Genomic DNA, 20,704 nt, shown 5'->3' with positions numbered 1-20,704 from the left:
AAAACTCAATGGAATTGAATTTCTTCAAAGCTATGTTATAAGAGCTCAACTATACCCTCTGATTGCAGTATTATCTGTGACTTTTCATGTCTTCATGTAAAAAGCACAAATAAGAACTGAAAGTCAAAGCATAGTCCTAATTATTGACCAGGTCCAAGACAGATTCCTCCTCTCACTCCTGCTTCCCTGACTTTTTATTTTCTTCCTGTCTTCCTTCCCTCCAAGTTTTCTCTCTGCCTATTTTTCCTCCTTTACCTTTCCTTTCCTAAGTGGTAGCATTAAATATTGGATGACATATAGAATCTTGGAGTTAAAAGATGCAATTCATAGACTGTAAGATCTTTAGTAAATCATCCTCCTCAAGCCTCAACTTCCTCATCCATCAAATAGAGCTAATAATGCCTATATCAGAGGATTATTGGTAGGATTAAATTAGACAGTGGTTATGAAGAATTTGGGATATGTCAAAAACTCAACATATTAAAGCCATTATTTGAAAATATAATTTCATTCTTGCTTTCTATATCCTTCCCTTCCTTCTTTTCCCTGCCTTAAATTCTGCATATAAGGCATCATGCTATGTTGGTGAGAACAGACATAAATGCTGTTTCTTCATCCAAGTAGCTAACAATTTACTAGGGAATATAAGACAACCAAAACTATAGTTGAATGAGGCAAAACGAAAGACTCAATGATATAAGACAATAACAGACAAGGAACCATTGGAGAGAAAGTCCTACAGAGGCTGACAAGGAAATCAAAAAAGACCACCTCTTTACTTTCTTTTTTCTCTCCTTCAATAGTAGTAATAGCTAACAATTACTAACTGCATGCTTATAACACATCTGTGAAATTTTATCAGCCAACCGGCCAGTTAAAGCCTTTATTCGGAATTTCCTTAGTTTTAAGATACCTTTTGCATAACTGGTCTTCCTCAAAATTAAAATTTTTACTACTTGGGCTTACTGGATATGCTGGACAAACTGCTGTTGATTTCATCTGAATCCAATTTAATAATAGTAGACTCTCTCCTTAAATGTCTCCTTAAAATAGCAGGTAAGATCCTAATCCTTCCTATTCATGAATTTAAATAAGATGTACTTTCTTTTATCATACTACTTGAAACCTAAAATGAATGAATCTTTGCTTCTAACTTTTGCTTGCATAGACAGAAGCTCTTTCCTTTCAATTTGTTTAAAACAGGCTTGAGACCACAGCAAAATTCATAGCTGTCTTTCATGTAATGCCTAAAGTGTACACTTTAGCCTCCCTTTATATTACCGTCAACTGTTAATGCAGTCAAAGTAGTCATGAAGAAAATAAAATTTTCATTAAGCCTCTAAAAATCTAAACTGGACAATTTATAGTTCACGAGGTTTGAGCTTAGAGGTAGTGAGTACACTGGGAAGGATTTACAAACCAGAGAGGTCTAAATCCAGATTGTTTTTTTTCTTAATAGATGTTGACCTCCGGCGAATTCATTCATTCTTTCAATCCACACATACTGAGGGTTTACAATGGACCATCAGGCATTGTTCTAAGAAATATAGATGTTTGCCTGAGCTTTCCTGTGCTTAGCATGAGAATCTGTTACTATCACTTTACTATCATAATCAATTAAAATGGGACAACAGGGTTCAGAATATAGGTTCCACGTAAAATGACAATGCTTCCCGGAATACCTCTGTGGAAGCTAAAGTTAATGTCAAATTTAATACAGAACTACGATACAATATGGGGGTGATAATAAGCACATTATTAAAATAGTTTTATCCCCTATTTTTGCTTCCTTCTAAATGTAAAATTATTTAAATAGCAGTAAGTTGAGTTCTCATAGTAAGAGTAACATCTGGGTGCATGTATAAAACCTAATCTTATAGTTAAAAGTATTTTATAATTGTTTTAACAGTGGCAGAATTTCTCCCAATGGTGAATATTATTATCAAACATTGACAAACTTTGTGATAAAATAATAATTGGTGAAGCTAAAAACAACAACAACAACAAACAAACAAAAAAAAAAAACAGAGAAAGCCTGAGGAGAGAGGGAGAGTGTGTATTTTATGTCAGCCCATGAATATCTGAATAGGTACAGCAAAGAAATGCAATTGTCACGGAACTCTTGATAACTTCACTGCAGGCAGTCTTTGCTTTCAGAAGCCAATTTATAAAGTTCCCAATTGACGCAGCAGTGATTATTCAAACTATAAAATCTTTAACCTGGGGTCTCTTCACACAGCTAGCTTCCCTAGGGCATTTCAAATGAAGTTTGACTTACACCTGACTTTTCATAGTAAGGGTATAAAATGAAATAAACCTCTAGTTAACTTGAGTCTCTACCATTCAATTTGGGAAAGATTCATGTTTTCTGATATACTTAGAGGGAAGCTAATTATTGGTCAGCTACAGATACATTAACTTTGTAAGGGACAACACAGATTTCATCAGTGTTTTGTCTGACTCATTTTAGGAGGGTAAAGATATTATGGGTGTAATGGGTAGACATAAGACGTGGCCTCATCTTCAGTATTTTATACACAAGGGGAATGCTAAAGTTCTGGAAAGTAGCACCCCTATTTCCTTTTCAACCTGTCATTTGTGTGCAACACTACACTGGAGGCTTCCTAGTGAGTCAGTTATGAAGCTTCTGATCTATTCAGAAGAGAACATTAAGAAAGAAAACATAGAAACTCAATTCATGTAAAAGAGCCAGGTGAAACTGACAGCAAACCAGCCTGATCTCATAAACAGAAATATGTTCAAAGAGGCATCATATCTCAGCATTTGAATCTGGGATGAAGAGCTCATTTAATATTAGTAATTTTCAAACTATTCATCTGCTATTAAAATACCCATAGAGTAATTACAGACTAACATCTGAGGTGAAAATGGTTAGGGGAAAACTTGGACAGAACATTGCCAGGAGAAGTTTGTATGTCCACAAGATGAGGAATGGGATGGCCCCATCACATCCTGGAAACTTCATGCTCAAGAAGTGTATTGATTTCTGCTGAAGATATGCAGTTTCCCCTGGTGACCACTACTAGATTATCATTTAAATTACCACTTCAGAGAAGCAATGGCTAATGTCATTTGTAATCATTTAACATAATTCCTTATGGTAATTTCAGTTTACTCAAATTGGAATAAAAATATCTTTAGAAAGGAGCAAGTTTTATTCAAACATTGTCTGAGAAAAATATCTACTTGCTTCAACATCTTGGACATTTCCAATAAAAATGGCATTGTTAGAATATTCAGAAGACAAAAATCTATCATGAAATTAATCACCAAGAGGAGGCTGCAAGCATTTTGTCCTAGATCTGTGGGGATTACAAGGTAGTAAAAGATATAGAAACTCATTATGAAGGTAGGGGACAAATTACAACTATACCGAAAGAGGTAAATAATAATCCGGACTATCCTCTTTAGTCCATTAACTGTTAATTCTAAGTAAGTGCTACAAACTAGCTATTCAATGGGTCATCTGAGAAAAAACAGGTCAATCTTCTCCTCTGATTTGGAGTGATTAGGTAGGCTTCTCAACATTGGTGGTGCTATTTTTGGACCTTGAGAAATAAGCTTCTGATAACGATGTAGAAAAATGGGCACCCTGGATTTAAGAAACAGTTTGAACATAAATGTTGTATCATGCAGAATAAATAATGCTAACTGCTATAACACAAACAATTTCAATGCATTAGCACAATAAAGCATTATGTGTCACTTATGTCCCTTACATAAATTCTGATGTAGGCATGCTCCCCTCAGCTATCTTAGTTACATTTTCACAACACGTAGCCTCCAAATTCATGATTTAGAGGAGGAAAAAAAGGAGAGGAAGAGGCACAATGGCTTCTAATTTCCTAAACCTGAAGTGACCCATATCACTTTGTTCACAGCACACCACCAAAACTAGCCTCACAGGGATAAATGTCAGAGAAGCACATGAATATCTAAGGAGCGATTGCTGTCACCGCAAATAGGAATTTGTTTAAAAGTTTCTCATTTCTGATGAGGGGATAACAAGATATTAACATGAAAAGGTTGATTGAGTCAGTGGATATAGATCTTTTCATTGTTAGCTGAGAAGTTGATTTTACCTTGTAAATAACTAAAAGTAATTAAAGATTACCAATCTAGAAAACATCATAAATGAGGATTGTATCAGTGGCGGTAAAGCCTCATATACTAGGTTATAAAAGATAAGAACAAACAAGGTGATACAAATAACTGCCTCTATTTTGTTTCTCCAAGACTGAAATTGTATGTTTACTTTGGTCCTTCAAACCTGTGTGTGTGTGTGTGTGTGTGCACGTGCACGCACACACGCACATGTATGTATCATTCAATAAATACACATTCAGAACAAAATACATGCCAGACATTATGAAGTGTTTGGGAGTCATCAGTGTACCAAAAAAAAAGGCAAAAAATCTCTGGCCTGTAGCAGTGGGAAATTTTCTATTTTTTACTTCCCTGAGCATTGGAATGACCAAGGTAGTATACACCTATATGCACACTTCTGTATTGAGCAATTTTCCCAAAATTTCTCTAGTTTATATCAGATGACCTTCTCCATTAAAGGCTGTGTATGGATTTTAGAAATAAAGATTATTTGAAACAAAGATTAATGAGCAAAGAGCAATAATCTTTGAAACAAATACTCTTTTGCAGGTGGAGAAAAATGGCCTCTTTTTTTCTTAAAATCATGGTCTAAATTATTAAGGTCTGATAAAGCCAATCTGATAAAAGCCATAGGAACAAATTTATAGTCTAACAAATTAGGTTTATTTTCTTGCTACAAGGGAGGACACTTCAAAGCAACTGTGTAATGATTCATCAAACAAAGGGTTACTGTGGGATTCAAGGAAAGGATGAAGTTTAGGTAAAATTTAAATGAAACAGAGTTTTCATCTCTTCAAAGTGAAGCAAGAGTTTGATGTGAAGAGGTTTATATTCTGTCTGGACTGCAAAGCAGACTCAAGGTTCTGTTTCCTTGGAAACTACAAAATTAAATTTAGAATGTTTTATTTAGAAACTCCTTATCTATAGCTCTAAACATGAATTAGCAATTCAGGTTATCTCAAAGTGACTCAGATCCTCTACGTAAATGGGCCACTCAATTTCTATTGATATAGTGTTTCAAACAGCAAAGTTTCTGACAGTCTATGACTTTAAAAAACAAAATAATTTCTCAGCACTATGTCCTTTCGTTAATCAACAAAATTAATTTTTGTGGGTTCATAGTTTCCTCATTACTGCCTCCATTAGACCAACATAGAATTACCTTCTGAAAGATAATGGGAATTGCAATCTCTTACCCCTTCTTTTACCCAGCATCCTCAATATTTATCAATTACCTACTATAAACTAATTATGTACAATAAACAAGAAAAAAATAAAGTGAAAACCCCCAAACAAATAAAAACTCTCCCTATCTTCTTTCAAGGATCATCCCCTTATTTCACATAAAAAAGATAAACGGATCATACTGCAGGGCACCCTTTAGATGATATAATTTCTCTAAGTGTCTGTATCTTTTGTTCACTGACTTATAGAAGTGAAAGACCAAATGAATAATTTGTCAATGTTGCCACAAGCAAGGATCCTAAAATCAGATGTGTAGCCTTTGAACTGGTCCTGCTCTCCATGGTCAGTCATAATGAAACTGAAGGTACACAGGAGTAAAAAAAACAGCATTGGTATTAGAGAAAGAGAGATTATTTCTCAAGGTTCCCACAGTAGAAAGGGTCTCTCACGGCCTTCATTTATCTAATTACTAATCATCTTTCAAGGTTCCTATATAGTCCCAGCTTTTCTGTTAATCCTTTACTACCAGATGCCACACTGATTTCTCCCACCTATTAGTTGTTTTATACTTGAAATTAATAACAACCTGTATAAACTCATTGTCCTATAAGTGGCCAATTACTAAAGTTCTAAAGAAAGCAGGTGTACTGATACACTCTGTATAATATAATTATTTTGTGACTCTGATGGTGTATAAATCATGATCAATATGTAAAGTAGATTGGCTATATTTGGTGTTCACCTTTGTATTCCAAGAAACTAGCTAAAGGAATCAGAAAAAGATGATAGGAAGATAGATGTAATTCATTACAGTTTGTGATAAGTAATCCCATGCCACTTTTGCCAGAATATATTTTTAAAGTGTTAATACATTGGAGTTTATTTACCTGCAATCATTTCAAAGTCACCAATCCAAATAGAATTCTAGATTCCTGACATTTGAAGGGAAATAAATTTCACTCTACTCAGGAAGGGTAATGAATGATCAGTCTCCTTGGGAAAATATAGCTAATAAGCATATAAATGTACAGCAAGATTAGAATAACTCGAACCTTAGGAAATAGAATGCAAAGGAGATTTTAGGAAGATTTTTACTTCATACAAAAGATTAACCAATTTAGCCTAACTTGTAGGTTGAGATAATGGAATGTAAGAAGATGGAATGTAGATAAGGAAAACAAGTATACGGTCATAGCATTTTTAGTCAGAGGAGTAAGCTGAAGAGAAAAGTAATAGGCATAATGGCTAGCTTTCTGTTGCAGAACTTCAGATCTGGTTACAAAAAAATAGCTTTCAGACTAGTACAAGTTGACCATGTCAATTACTAGTAAGGCAGTTACTTATAACAATAGGATCTGTCTTTTTCTTTTTTGGTGTCATGAGTACATAATATATAAATGCTGACAGATGGAAACTATGGTTCTACCTGATTCTCTTGATTGACATTTTACCCTTTAATATGAACCACAAAGATTTGCCGAAAAATAAACAAAAAGAGGTTGTGCATTTCTGTCACCTTTGGAGAAACACATTCAGCGTTAATACCCTGAGTAGCTAGGAGAAAGTCCACCAATGCCCTTAGGTCTAGGTCAACAGAAATCAAAATGAGCTAATTCCTATCAGATTCACTAATTTCATTGTATGAACTGAACCCAACACTGCATGAAACAAGCCTTTCCTTCCTCTCTAGCCTCTCCTCTTGCTCTCACTCCCATCCCTCCCTACTTTGGCAGTTTAACAATCACTTTTCCTGTGAGACTTAGCTATAATGTTGTTCTTGTGCTTTGAAGCCCAAGACACGTACAACTAAAGTTAACTTCCTCCAAAGATTCCACTGATGTTGCTTTAAACTTCTGCTATAGTTCTAATGGTTTTTTATATTGTTAGTTGTATTTGTATTCTTCCTTCCAGGCTTCTTAAGAGCAGTGTTTATATGTCTCACTCACTTTGGTATCATGTGTAATGCCTAGCACAGTACCCTATATATTGAGAACTGAATAAATGCATACTGGATTTAATTAAATAATGCTAGGAAATTACACAATTTTCAAAGTCAGTAGACAACTCTTTTTGCTTATCTTCCCATCAAAAGTTCACATGGCTGAGGTCGCTCAAAAGTACCAAACTGATCGGTCTCCTTGAGAACTGACCAGAACTGATTTCTGGTCATATATATTCCAGGACCTTTTCTTCTATAACCAATTTTCCCTAAATCTGTTGTGCTGAAATTATTGACCACCTACTAAAACTTATTTAAGGCCCAAGAGAAGGAATATTAAAAGTGAAGAAAGACTGTTTTTATGCTGTGCGCAGAAAGAGACCATGAGAGAGCCCAACCTGAAGGTCTACTGCTTCTTCGGGAGAAACTGAAGGAAGACAGGGATTGAACTGGGAACTGCAATGTTCCCTTATGATGTGGGGTCAGGAAACAGCCAACCAGAATGAAGAGCAATGATAAAAGTCAGAAACCAGTAGACTACAGCTTGAAGTCAGATTCCTGGAAGAGTGAGGTAAGAAGTATGCTGTCCAGGATGCAGCAAATATAACTGATTGTTGCTGGTTCTCGGACACCATGGATGAAGTACAATTCTTTGGAGAGTTTTTTCAAATCAGATTACAGATCCCTCCTACCACCAAAAGGCAGAACAGACTCTCAGGAGAGGAAGATCTAAGAGGTGTATTTAAATATTTTTTTCACTTTATAATTTCAAAGCACTAATTAACACATTCATGCCCCATATGCACAGCTATTTCAGTAAGAATACTAGAGTAAACAATGAAATAAAATATGAAAAAGTTTATCATAGCAGTTAAGTGTTTTGAGTTCTAGACTAAGACTTAAATAGTAGTTTCAGCTCTACCAGGTGGGACCTGTGTAACCTGGAATAATGTACCAAAGACTCTTTGAAATTCTGTTTCATCTCCTGCTCAATAGAGAAAATAATAGTACCTGCTGTTGTCAGGACTAAATGAGATGATCCAAGGCACTCAACACAGTGCCTTTCATAGAATAAAGCTCAGCAAATAGTGGCTGTAAATAGTAAGAGAAATATGAATTATAACTAAAAAACAAAATATTCTAGTAATCCAAGGATTTGTTCGGGGAAGATCTACAATACACATAAGGCAATGGAAATAGCAGAAGCGGAGGCATCTCCAAGATGCAGCCCTCTTCAAAGCAGATGAGCCAGAGCCACCAAGGAGCTATGTGAGGTGAAGGGCAGTCCCATGTTGACTACTTCATCCCCTATACTTTTCATAAAACTCAAGAAATACTTTTTTAATAAACAAAGAGCAAAATTTAGCAAGCTGCATATTATGTCAGTATGACATCTTTATTTGAGCAATAAATACTAAGCACAACAAAAGAAATCTGAGGTAGCAACTTATAAACCAAGACAGAGGTCCCAATCATAAGCAATGAATGTTAAAATCAAATTGTAAGTCACCCAAAATCATACAAAATAGCACTTCTAGGATCCTTCTCTTTAGTCATGTTCAAATAGAAATGGGAAAATCAGGTAGAGGTCACAGAACTTACTGATAATTACTGTTCAGATGGTTAGAATAAGTCTTTTCCCTCCTGGTGTAGATTTCAGTTATAAAGACATCTCAGCAAATCAAAAATGTTCATCTACGCCCACTATTCAACACCATGATTCTCCTCATTCCTTTCTACACAAGACCTAACATTAAGACAAAGAAATTTTTTAAGTTACCTCAGACTGTGTGGAACAATGATCAGCACAATGCTGTTAAACACTTATTCAAAATAGAATAGACTCTAAATAACCAGTCAGTGGACAAAGGTTTACTGAGATATTTATTGTTTGCACTGGTTCACTACTTGCTTTAGCAAACTATTTAATGCTAAAGGCATTATCAAAACAATCATGAAAGATATTGATATATATAAACAATGTGTATTTATAATAATATTCACATATTATTGAAAATTGAAAGTTTTATGAGTTGAAAATGTGTAACTTCACTTTGATTTTATAAACAAGAAAAATTTGAAGTACTGCAAATGCTACATGCATATTTTCATTATCTAAAGCTTGAATGTACTAAAATAATAACAGAATTTACATTTGGTATAACAGAACTGCTGAGACAGACCGGCAGAAATTTATTTAGACCCCTTGTTAGTTCTGAACTACGCTGTAAAGAGCCAGTCTTATCTCTGGGGATTGTCTCTTTCCCATGCCCTTTGCACACACAAATTACATTTTAACTTTACAGGGTGTTTATTATGCATAAAGGTTGAGTAAGCCCTCTGTGGAAACCTGAATTGTAGTAAAATCCACTTTGACTGCTCTAATTAGTTATTTAGGGCTTTCTAGTTAATAGAATGGAAACTGACTTTTTTTTTCTAGATGCAACTTTTACAAAAGATTTATAAGTCCAGTACTTTTAAAGAAGATATAGATTTCAGAAAGGTGGTTGTATTTTATAGTGGTTGGTCAAAAAATGTATCATAATGGTTATGGTCATTTTGCTAAACATTTTTCTTAATTTGTTTTAACAATGGTTATAATGTTGATCCAGGACACTGAAGATGACTAAACCTAATTCAGTCATTCTTAAATTTAACTGTTGGAAGTGGGAGAGGGAGTACTAAAGTGAAAATAGCTGATAAGAACTCAAAATTCATTAGTGCTGGTATTGCATCACCCAAGTGCTTTTAGAAATAGAAATCAGGATCTGGCAGATGAATGAATCACTTTGACAATGTTTACAATGAAATTTCATATAATTGACTTGACTATTCTTTTTTGAAAATAACCAAAATAAAATGTGACCTTAATCACTGACTGATTCTACTACCATGCACAGACAACATTCACAGGCAACTGTGAATTTCACACTTGATAAATATTGTCATAGTGATTCTTCAAAGCACTTATCATTAGAACTATCCTCCCACCTCAGACAACACAAGTTCTGGAGAAATAAGATTTTCCCAGTACTATATTGAGAAATTATCAGGGGTACCATTTTAATTGGTGCGCTAGGACATCTCTGAGGTTCTAAAATACCATAGAAATGTTATAAAAATAATCATCATAATAATCGTTAATGCATTCTCCATGCCAGACACTTTTCTAAAATATTTACATATATTCACTTATTTAATCCTTACAATAACTATACAAAATATCCACTATTATCTCCATTTACAGATTACAGGAAAGTGAGTCAAAAGAGAAGATAGGTAATTTGTTCAAATAGAATATTGCATTTACCATGATTCCTCCCAGGGCAACTATTCTTTGTTTTTGGAAGGTACACTTTGATCTGCCACCTGGTGTAGAAAATGACATTACCAATCCTTCCCAAAACAAACAAATACACTCAAAGGACTTGCTTAAAAAAATAAATAAATGGGCACCAGGCCCCAGGTGCACTAGACCCTGGGTTCACACGGAAGCAAGTGAGAGGAGACGCATCACCTTCAGAGATGCAGTTCTTAAGAGGAAATGGCAACATTTATAGGTCAGGGGTGGAAGTGGTGGTAGGGGATTAAAGAGGGAGGAATAAAATAAAATAAATAAATAAGTAAATAAATGGTCACTAATTACCATCTCAAGCGGATGGGTCATGTTAGCTTTGGGGCTTTGGTTTTGCTGAGTAGAGTAGGCAAATTTTGTTCCAAAGCTAAACAGATCAGAGCCACGCTACTCCCTTCATTCCTCTTACAGAGAAGCCTTGGGTTTTGAGTTTGGAGGTGTTTCTGCTGTCTATATCTCCTGTTCATAAATTCTCTAGGCTTTGTCACTTCTTTAAATTAAGATGTTAAGGCCAGATGAGAAGAAGAATGAAAATAAGAGAAAAAGATATCAATCTCCATTGCCAAATTTACTCTGTAAACTTCCCACTGGTGCAGATATGTCAAAAGAAATAGTCCAATCTGAAAACGGAAAGTAAAAAAGTTGGAATAAAATTAAAGTTAAAAAAATTAAACAGAGTCTCAGAAAACTGTGGAACAAATTCAAATATATTAATATATGTGTAATAGTAGTCATAGAATGAAGGGAGAAAAATAAGAAAAATTGTTGAAAGAAATGATGGCTAGAGATTTCCCAGGTTTTATGAAAAAAAAATACTATATAGATGCAAAAATTACAAGGAGCTCAAATGAGATAAATACAAAGAGATACATATCTATACACATCACAGTCAAGTCACTGAAAACAAAAGAGAAAGAAAATCTTGAAAGCAGCAAGAGAAAAATGACTCATGACACACCAGGGAACAACAATATGATTAATGGCTGACATCTCATCAGAGACAATGAGGCTAGAAGGAAGAAGAATGACATATTCAAAGTTCTGGAGAAAAAAAAAAATCTGTCAAAAAGTAAAACTATCCTTTAGAAATGAAGGTGAAACTAAGCCAGTCATACATAAATAAAAACTGAGATAATTCATTTCTAGTAGATTTGCCTTATAAAGAAACACTAAAGAAAGTCTTTCAGGCTAAAAGAAAATGACACAAACAATACCTTGAATCCACAGGAAGAAATGAAAAGCATAAGAAATTAAAAATAGGTTAGGAAATACAAAAGACTATATGTTATGGACTGACTATATCCCACCTCCCAAATTCACATGTTGAGACTCCAACCCTGTATGTGACGATATTAGAAGGTGAGCACCTTTGGGAGGTGATTAGGTCATGACAGTGGAACTTTCATGAATGGGATAAGCGCCTTTAGTAAAGAGACCCCAGAGAGTTCCCTCACGCCTTCCACCATGTGAGGATACAAAAAGGAGACAGCTGTCTATGAACCAGGAAGAGGGTCAAGCCCTGATCTTGGATTTCCCAGGCTTTAGAACCATGAGAATAAATGTTTGTTGTTTATAAGCCACCCACACTGTGGTATTCGGTTACAGAAGCCTGAACTAAGATACTATATAGATTTATATTTTCTCTTTTCTTCTCTTAGTTTCTCCAAAAAAATTAAACTTTATAAAAACAATAATTATAGCTTTGCTAGTTAGGTTTATGCTATATATGTGTTATATACACTAATTTAGCACAAAGGACAAGGAAAGAAATGGAACTATATTGGAGCAAAGTTTCTATATTTTACCAGAATTACATTAGTATTAACCGGAAGGTTCTCATAAGATAAAATGCATATTATAATCTCTAGAGCAATCATTGAGTATACAACTCTCTAAAAATATAGTAAAAGGTTAACACAGGAATGCAAATGATATGTAGAAAAATATTTATTAAACAAACAAAAAAAAAGATATTAAAGGACGGGGAAAATGGCATGATACATATAGAAAAAAATAATAAAATGTCAAACATATATCCAAATGTAGGACCCATTATATTAAATATTAATAGACCCAAAATGCTCTAATCAAAAGGCAGAGATTGTCAAATATAATAAAGAGGCAAAATTCAACCATATACTGTCTATGAGAATACACAAAAACAAGTGGAAAATAAAAGAATGAAAAAAAAACAAACTGAAAATGTAGACATAAAAGATCTGGAGGCATTATATTAATACTAGACTAAATAGACTATAAGCAACAGTCCTAGAAACAAAAATAGTAATTTCATAATGATCAAATGGTCAATATACCAGGAAAATATAAAATCATAAAGGTACCCGTACATGACAACTGAGTTCCAAAATACATGAAGCAAAAATTTACAGTACTGAAGAGAGAAATAGACAATTCAACGCTTATAAATATTTCAATAAATATTTATAAATATCCCTCTCTTAGTAATTGAAAGAACAGTAAAATATAAAATCAGTAAGATTATTAAATACAGGAACAACACTATCAGCCAAACTGATGTAACTGAAATTTTTGATTTTTTTAATTTAAGTATATTTGGTATACAATATTATATTAGTTATATTAGTTTCAGGTGTATGATATGGTGATTTAACATTTTTATATCTTACAATGTGATCACCCCACTAATTCTAGTAATCATCTGTCACCATGTAAACTTATCGCAATATTATTGACTACATTTCTCTTCAACTTTTTTATTTATCCTCCCATTTCTTCATCCCCCACCCCTCTGGCAAGCACCCCTTTGGTCTGTTTCTGAGTCTGTTTCATTTGGTTTTATTTGTTGTTGTTTTTTATTTTTAAATTACAATATAAGTGAAACCATACAGTATTTAACTTTTATTGTCTGACTTATTTCACTGAGCATAATACCCTCTGGGTCCATCCATGTTGTCTCAAATGGCAAGATTTCATTCTTTTTTATTGCTCTGTACTATTTCATTGTGTGTGTGTATGTATTTATATATATATAAATACATACACACACACACACTTACACACACATATATATGTATGTGTGTATATATATATATATATATATCACTTCTTCATTATCCATTCATCTATAATAACTGGCATTTGTAGAACACTCTATCTGAAAAGAGCAGACTATGCATTCTTAGCAAATGTACAAGAAACATTATCTAGAATATACCATATGCCAACTCACATGCTATACCATATGTAGCATCAGACTGACCATGGACATAATCACTGTAGTTTAAGTCAGTTTGTTGTGGTAGAATAAGAACCTTGGGGCAGTCCTGGATTTAATTAATGGTTCAGGAATTACTTTGAACAAGCTATACAACCTCTGAAACTGTGGATGATAATACAGCCTACTTCACAGTTTGTTGAAAGAATTCAAGATTATATATGTAGGTATAGTATCTATAAAACAGGAAATGCTCAATAAAAAGTAACTATCATTGCTATCATTATTGTGAACACCCAGAGTAGATGTTACTGTTTACTTATTTTGCCTTTTTAAGCAAGAAGTAGAAAAACCTAATTTACTCTTAAATGATGAGATGTCAACGAATGAAAACAAAAATTTGATGTGAGATAGAGCTGAAATAATAGCAAGTTATGTTTCTGGTAGTTACAAGAAAGGAGTAAGAGCCAATAATGAAAGAAGTGAGTCATCTCAAAAAAAAAATGTTAGTCACTTTATACATTTATACAGAGTAGATTTTTTAAATTGTCTTATCACCTTGGGAAGAAACGACCCATGTTCCAGAATAATGCTCAAAGCATACAAACATATAAACAGACACCCATACACATACACATATATCCTACACACACTTAATTCAAGTACTATACCTAACAATATCCCTTGAAGCAAAGGCATTTAAATGGAATTTTTTTTAGTGGAAAAAAAGCATAGTCTGATTAATTTAATATACTGAATCTAACAATGAAAATAGTCAAAGATACTAATTTGTATGGTTGAATTACTTCAAACAGAGTATTGTCTTTTTAAGAAGAAATCTGAATGGTAGACAGGAGCTTGGTAGAGTCTGATAAATCAAACATATTTTCATATTTTATGAGTCTTTGGGCCCTATTATAGGATCAATTATTAGCTAAGAAAACTTGTACTATGGTTACTGAAGGCAAGTGACATTCTGGAATGACTAGGAAACAGTTTTTTTCCCAACAATTTTCTCATGCCATATATTTTTTTAAATTTATGCATTTATACCGGGGAAATAATAGCAGTATTTTACTGAGATTTAATGAGATTAGAAAAACACCATTCAGTACATTCAGCAAGATTTAATTCAGTTATAGATTTAAGTATTCAGTTAGCTCCATGTTCACTGTACATAACTCATTAAAATGTACATACATTCAATCATTGTTAGTTTTCTAAGAATTTCACATAGTGTAGCACAAAACAAACAAACAAAAAAGCTAATTTTACTCTATTCCTGGGAATCAGAATTATCTTTTTATTTTTCTTTGGATTTCAGGCAGGAGAGAAGAAAAAGGAAACAGTTTCTGAGAAGTGGCTTATTCAAAGTCACAGGTCTAGGATCCAAGTTTTCTGTCTAGAGGCAGAAATATTTTCCTGTCAATTCTCATTCTATAGCTCATCTTGTGGTCTGTTTTTAGATGAGTTTCAACCTGTCTAATCTTAAATATTTTTGAAATTTTTACTGTATTTTAATAAAATATATCATTTCTATACTTTGGTTAATCAAATCAACTCCTGAAGAATAGGAAAGTGGCTATTTTGGAGATTCTCTTTTATCTCTTCTTCTTTCCTTGTTTTTATAATTTCTCTCTCCTTTTCCTCATGCCATACTCCATGCTGCCTCAAGAATTGGGCATGTTTTCCATTACGGATAAAGTCTCGCATTAGTGGGGCACTCTTCTAGACAGTATAGGCCCAGTATTAACCTCGATTAACAGTATTTGTCACAGGTTCCATATGAATGGTAAATCTAGTTGGTTCTCAGGGTTAAAATTATTTCACGTGCCAAACATGTTAAATATTTTTACATTTATATTTTTATGTAATCCATACATTCGCCTTATAATGTGGTTAATAATATTAAATCTGTTTTGCAGATCATAAAAAGAAACTTTAAAATTTTAAAGTATTTGCCTAAGCTCACACTAATTCATTGTTGAACTTCAGTTTAAACATTGGCAATAGGACTTCAGAGTTATATTCTTAACCATTCACCATATGGTTGGCTTAGCTTAAGCGCTCCCAGCAGTTGAATATCAAGTCACTAAGACTAGAGTGATTAATTTGATGTGCTGACTAAACTCAGAAATAATTATTGCAAGGTTGATGCTCAATCTGTCACTCAGCACATTGGGCTCACTCTTCAATAAAGCATCATTTTTATCTTGTGCTTCTCCCAACTTCCATACAAGGATAATGATTATACCTGATATCAATAACTTTCTAGATACATTGTGAATGACCAAATGAGGGTGAATATTCAGCTACATAAGCAGTAAAGCATCGAGTTATGACAAATATTTCACTTACATTTAATAGCCCACCAGCAGGAAGAAAATAACATTTCAACGGAAATACCAAACATTATTTTTGTGGATCAAGATTATTATTGAGTATAAAAGAATGAATTCAATGTCACATTTAAGTATTTGATAAATGATCACTGCTATTCTAATCAATATGCAAATGGGCCTCATATTTAGGATATAGTTTTAACTTAGAATAGCAAAACTTTTGCCTGCAGTTTATCTTGGTTTGCCCTTCTAAATTCATTTTGGGACTTCCTGTGCCAATTTTCTACCTCAAGAGGCTGACTTGCAAGGACTGCTGTCACTAAACTCCCTTGCTCTCTGGCTTGCAGTGTTCAACCACTGGGAGGCTCTGGCAAGAGATCAGAGATAGGAACATAAATAGGTCAATGAATTTATTCCCTCTACTCTCTTTCTGCCAGCATGGTTTAGCAGTGGTTCATTTCTCTTCTCTACAGCCACAACTCCTGTCGAAGCTATATTTCCTGAGGGTTCAGCTAACTGCTCCCTTGTCTTGCCATTTTATGCATAGAAATGATAACATCTTTTCATTTTTACTAGCCTATGATTCTGGTTGGTTCCTTTATTCCTGCTCACATCTCTATAACAGTCCCTTGCTTAAACTCTTCAGATATCCCTTTGGACAAGGCATCTGTAGGCCACCTGGGACCCCAATTGATATACTTCATTTAGAAAAACAAAAGCAATAAACAAACAAGGAGACCACAATCACCTCTCCAATGTGGAAACGTCTTCTCACCACAGTACAGCAACCATAATAAATCCACTATGTAGTCAATGAGTGTTTGCTATTCTCTCTGTGTTCGACGACTACACCTGCCCCACGTGATAGCCAGAGATTTATTTCTCGGTTCGTTTGGAGTAACTTTAAATTATAAAGTCCTGAACTGTAAAAAATTTCCTCCTGAAGAAAAAGTTTTGATTCCTTAACTAAGATGTGAATTGAGAATTCAGAGAAAATACTTTTAGTCACCAGAACTGTCTTCTTTTGTCCTCTTCTGAGTTCAAACATCATTTCCTTTTGATAGTTTAATTCATTTACTAAGAATTATTTTGTCTTAATTACAGAGAATGTCATGTTAATGAATCATGAAGTCTTTATATCTTAATTTCATTAAGAACAGCTATGAGAAAGATGTTTCCAATTTTAATAGTATTTTAAGCAAGGGAGAAACGGGAAAATAAAAAGAGTAAAGATGAAGGAAACTAGCACCCTCCTATTAGCATAATATTGAAGATTTTCCTTCTAAGTAAAATATTATTTTTAGGAAATTCTGCTCAAACTCTACTGAAGGAAAATGTAAAAACCATGGTATATTCATTTAAAGAAACATAAAAACAAAAGGACGTGAATAAGATCTTCAGAAATGATCATGGATTTTTATTGTTGAATATGAGTAAAATAATGGCAGCTTTTTAAGATCTTATAGGCAATATGACAAATAATTATATGTTAATAAAAACAATGTGGAATTTCATTTCAATCACTGTCTTATCATTTTAATTGGTAAAAACATTATTTTTGAGACTTTTAAATTCTTTTTAATATTATTAGGACCACTTAAGATGATCAGTAAAAAGAAATATAATAAACATATATTAGAAATTTATTATGTACCAGGTATGTTATATGTTTTATATGCACTAACTTACACTCCAAATAACCAATATTAACTAACATTTATTGAGCACTTAGCAAGTACCAGATATAGTTCTAAATGCTTTATACTCATTAACTCATTCAATCCTCACATCAAACCTATGAGACAGGTACTAGTATTACCTTCATTTTATGAATAAAAACACTAAGGCAAAAAGAAGGTAAGCAACTTGTTCAAGGTTACACATCTATTAAGTGGTAGAGCTAGAGTATGAACCCAAGGACTCAATCCAGAACTCACTTAAACACTGTTTTTATCATTTCCATTTTACAATGGGAGAACTAAGATTTAATTTTTTTAAAATAATTTATCCAAGTCACACAGCTAATAAGTAATTGTATTAGCTAACTAGAGTTACGTAACAAAGTACTACACTCTGAGTGGCTTAAACAACAGAAATTTATTATTTCAAAATTCTAAAAACTAGAAGTCCAAAATCGAGTTGTTGGCAGGGTTGGTTCTTCTGATGGCTTGGAGGGAAAGATCTGTTCTAGGCCAGTCTCCTTAGCTTGCAGAAGGCCATATTCATGTTCATGTGAAATTCACTCTATATGAAGTTTGTATCTAAATTTACCCTTTTTATTAACATACCAGTCATATAGGATTAGTTCCATCCTAGTGACCTCATCGTAATTTGTTTATCTCTGTAAAGACTTTAACTCCAGATAAAATCTAGTCTAAGAAACTGGGGATAGAACTTTAAAATATGAATTGGGAAAGGGAGGGACAAATTTAACCCATAACAGTAATTTGAGCTATGACTGAAATCTAAAAGTACTCTCAAGGTTCTAACAATGCAATTAGATAAATGAAAACCTCATTCTCTCAGTAATTCAAATGTAAAGATCTATGTAAAATCCCAGGATCCAAAAATGTACAGTGACTAGTGGCAGAGATGAGCTCAGATCAATGACCTCCAAACTCCCATAACTGAGGATACCATGTTCTTTCTGGGACATTATGACATATACAGTTAGGACTCTAATTCTCCAAGTGAAGGAAGATAATAGATGAACGGAATGACCATTTCTCTTCTATTAGTCACAGACCTCTCTTTGGACTGTAAATTCTGAGAACCTATCTAAGTTGCATGTCTCTGCTCTTAAATCACTTTATCAATAGTCACAACTCTGGCAGGTCCAGCAGGAATTGTTGTCACATGTGTAGAAAAAGCCTAAATTATACTCAGCCAAAGCCCTGTGAGGACTAAGTGGCTTTAAATTAACCCAAATTTATTTTTCTTAGTATTTCATGATTTGAGTAAACTTAATGTACATTCCTTTTATGCTAATAGACTTATAATCCCAATTTTTCACTTTCTCAAATAAATGACAGCTTTTCACAGTATTCAGTAACTAAGAGATGTGATTCTGGGGGTGTAAAAAGCAGATGTTTCTTTTATGAAAGAACATAGACCACAGGGTTGCAATGTTCCCCTTAAAATAATTTTTCACTTCCATTGTATATTTATAACTATTATCTTAAGGGGAAAAAAGAATGAATTCAAATGCTGAGCCAGTATTTTTTAAGCCTCATGTTAGCAAGCTTATTCTACAATATTATTCTTGGGTATTCCATAAAACCTAAATTATTTATTTAAATTAGGGCCTAAAACAGATGTATTTTGCACATACATTTTCAATAATGCTATACTTGTTCATTAGTAAATGTGAAAATCTGACCATGTTTTAATTATCATTCTATAATTAAAATAGTAATAGACACTCTGAGAATCTAAAGCCAACTTTCTCATATAAGTAGCTTTTGCTACTGTTTGCTAAGAACCTTACAATATGTCTAGAATTTTTAAGCACTTTACATACAGTTTATATACTATAGATTTTACCTATTTCTTAAAGCCATTATGCAATATAGTTCTCAGTCTTCCTATTTTACAGATAAAGAGAATGTGACCCAAAAGACTAAGTAACAGCCTATAGGGAATGATATTAAGTGTGGAAATCAACATCTGAAACCTAATTCCTCTATCCTGGTGTCCCAACTACAATATAGGATATAAGGGAGATAGCCAGAAAAAGCAGGCCTTTGGATTCTGAAGAAAATGAAGAGTTTTATATATACCACAGGATCAAGTAGACAATGGGCCCAAATCAGAAATTGTTGCTAAACTATGAAGGGTCAATTCTGAGCAAGTGCTCAGAGTTATGCATAAACCTAGAGTCAGAAATTGCACTTGTGAGCAGACCTGCTGAGCTCTATGCCTCAGACAGAAACTGTTTTTATTTTACCTAATTAAAGCTGCCTGTAGGTAGCCCTTGATCTGTAGCTATTGACTGTAGTTTAATGAGGATAATGAAGCTTGTATGTGATTCTTTCGACACAGAGATATAAGTATTAAGCTACGATGTTCCCTAATTTAAAAATGGCAGCATTGGCAATGATTATACAGCGTTCCTGGCATCCTCACTGTTCCAGCATGAGTCTCCTTCGGAAGGCTTCTTCCTTCCAAGAACCTAAAGGCTACGTTAAATTATTTGTTGGTCTTTCCAAATCTACTGCAAATCTACAGTAAGATTCCAGTTACTGAATGTCTTGAATATCCTGGCCAACTCAACCCCTTTCCTACATGTCCATTTATTCATTTATATACTTGCTAGAAATGTTACAAAAACAAAAGTACTCCTTTCAAAAAGCAGTAGGCAAATCAATTTTCACTAAATAGGACGCGTTGTACTTGCAAAATGATTTTTGGGTGGTTGTGATACGTCTTATAAACTAGTTTATAATTTATAAGTAAATTATAATTAATTTAAAAATATAGATATGTATATTTATAAATTCATTTTTATAAAAAGAAATGCATTTTTAATTTAAATATAGTCCTGATATCTTGTTTAGTCT

The 20,704-nt window shown here is 33.6% G+C and overlaps 1 pseudogene; it reads right to left on the bottom strand.

The window, feature by feature from the left end:
- The window catches only part of LOC107501455, a 76,295-nt pseudogene that overhangs the window by 27,456 nt on the left and 28,135 nt on the right, over positions 1 to 20,704 (bottom strand).

Source organism: Rousettus aegyptiacus, unplaced genomic scaffold, assembly GCF_014176215.1.
Source record: "Rousettus aegyptiacus isolate mRouAeg1 unplaced genomic scaffold, mRouAeg1.p scaffold_m13_p_6, whole genome shotgun sequence".
Taxonomy (NCBI): Eukaryota; Metazoa; Chordata; class Mammalia; order Chiroptera; family Pteropodidae; genus Rousettus; species Rousettus aegyptiacus.
The sequence above is the reverse complement of the archived record's forward strand: the minus strand, read 5'-3'. Positions and strand labels throughout refer to the sequence as shown.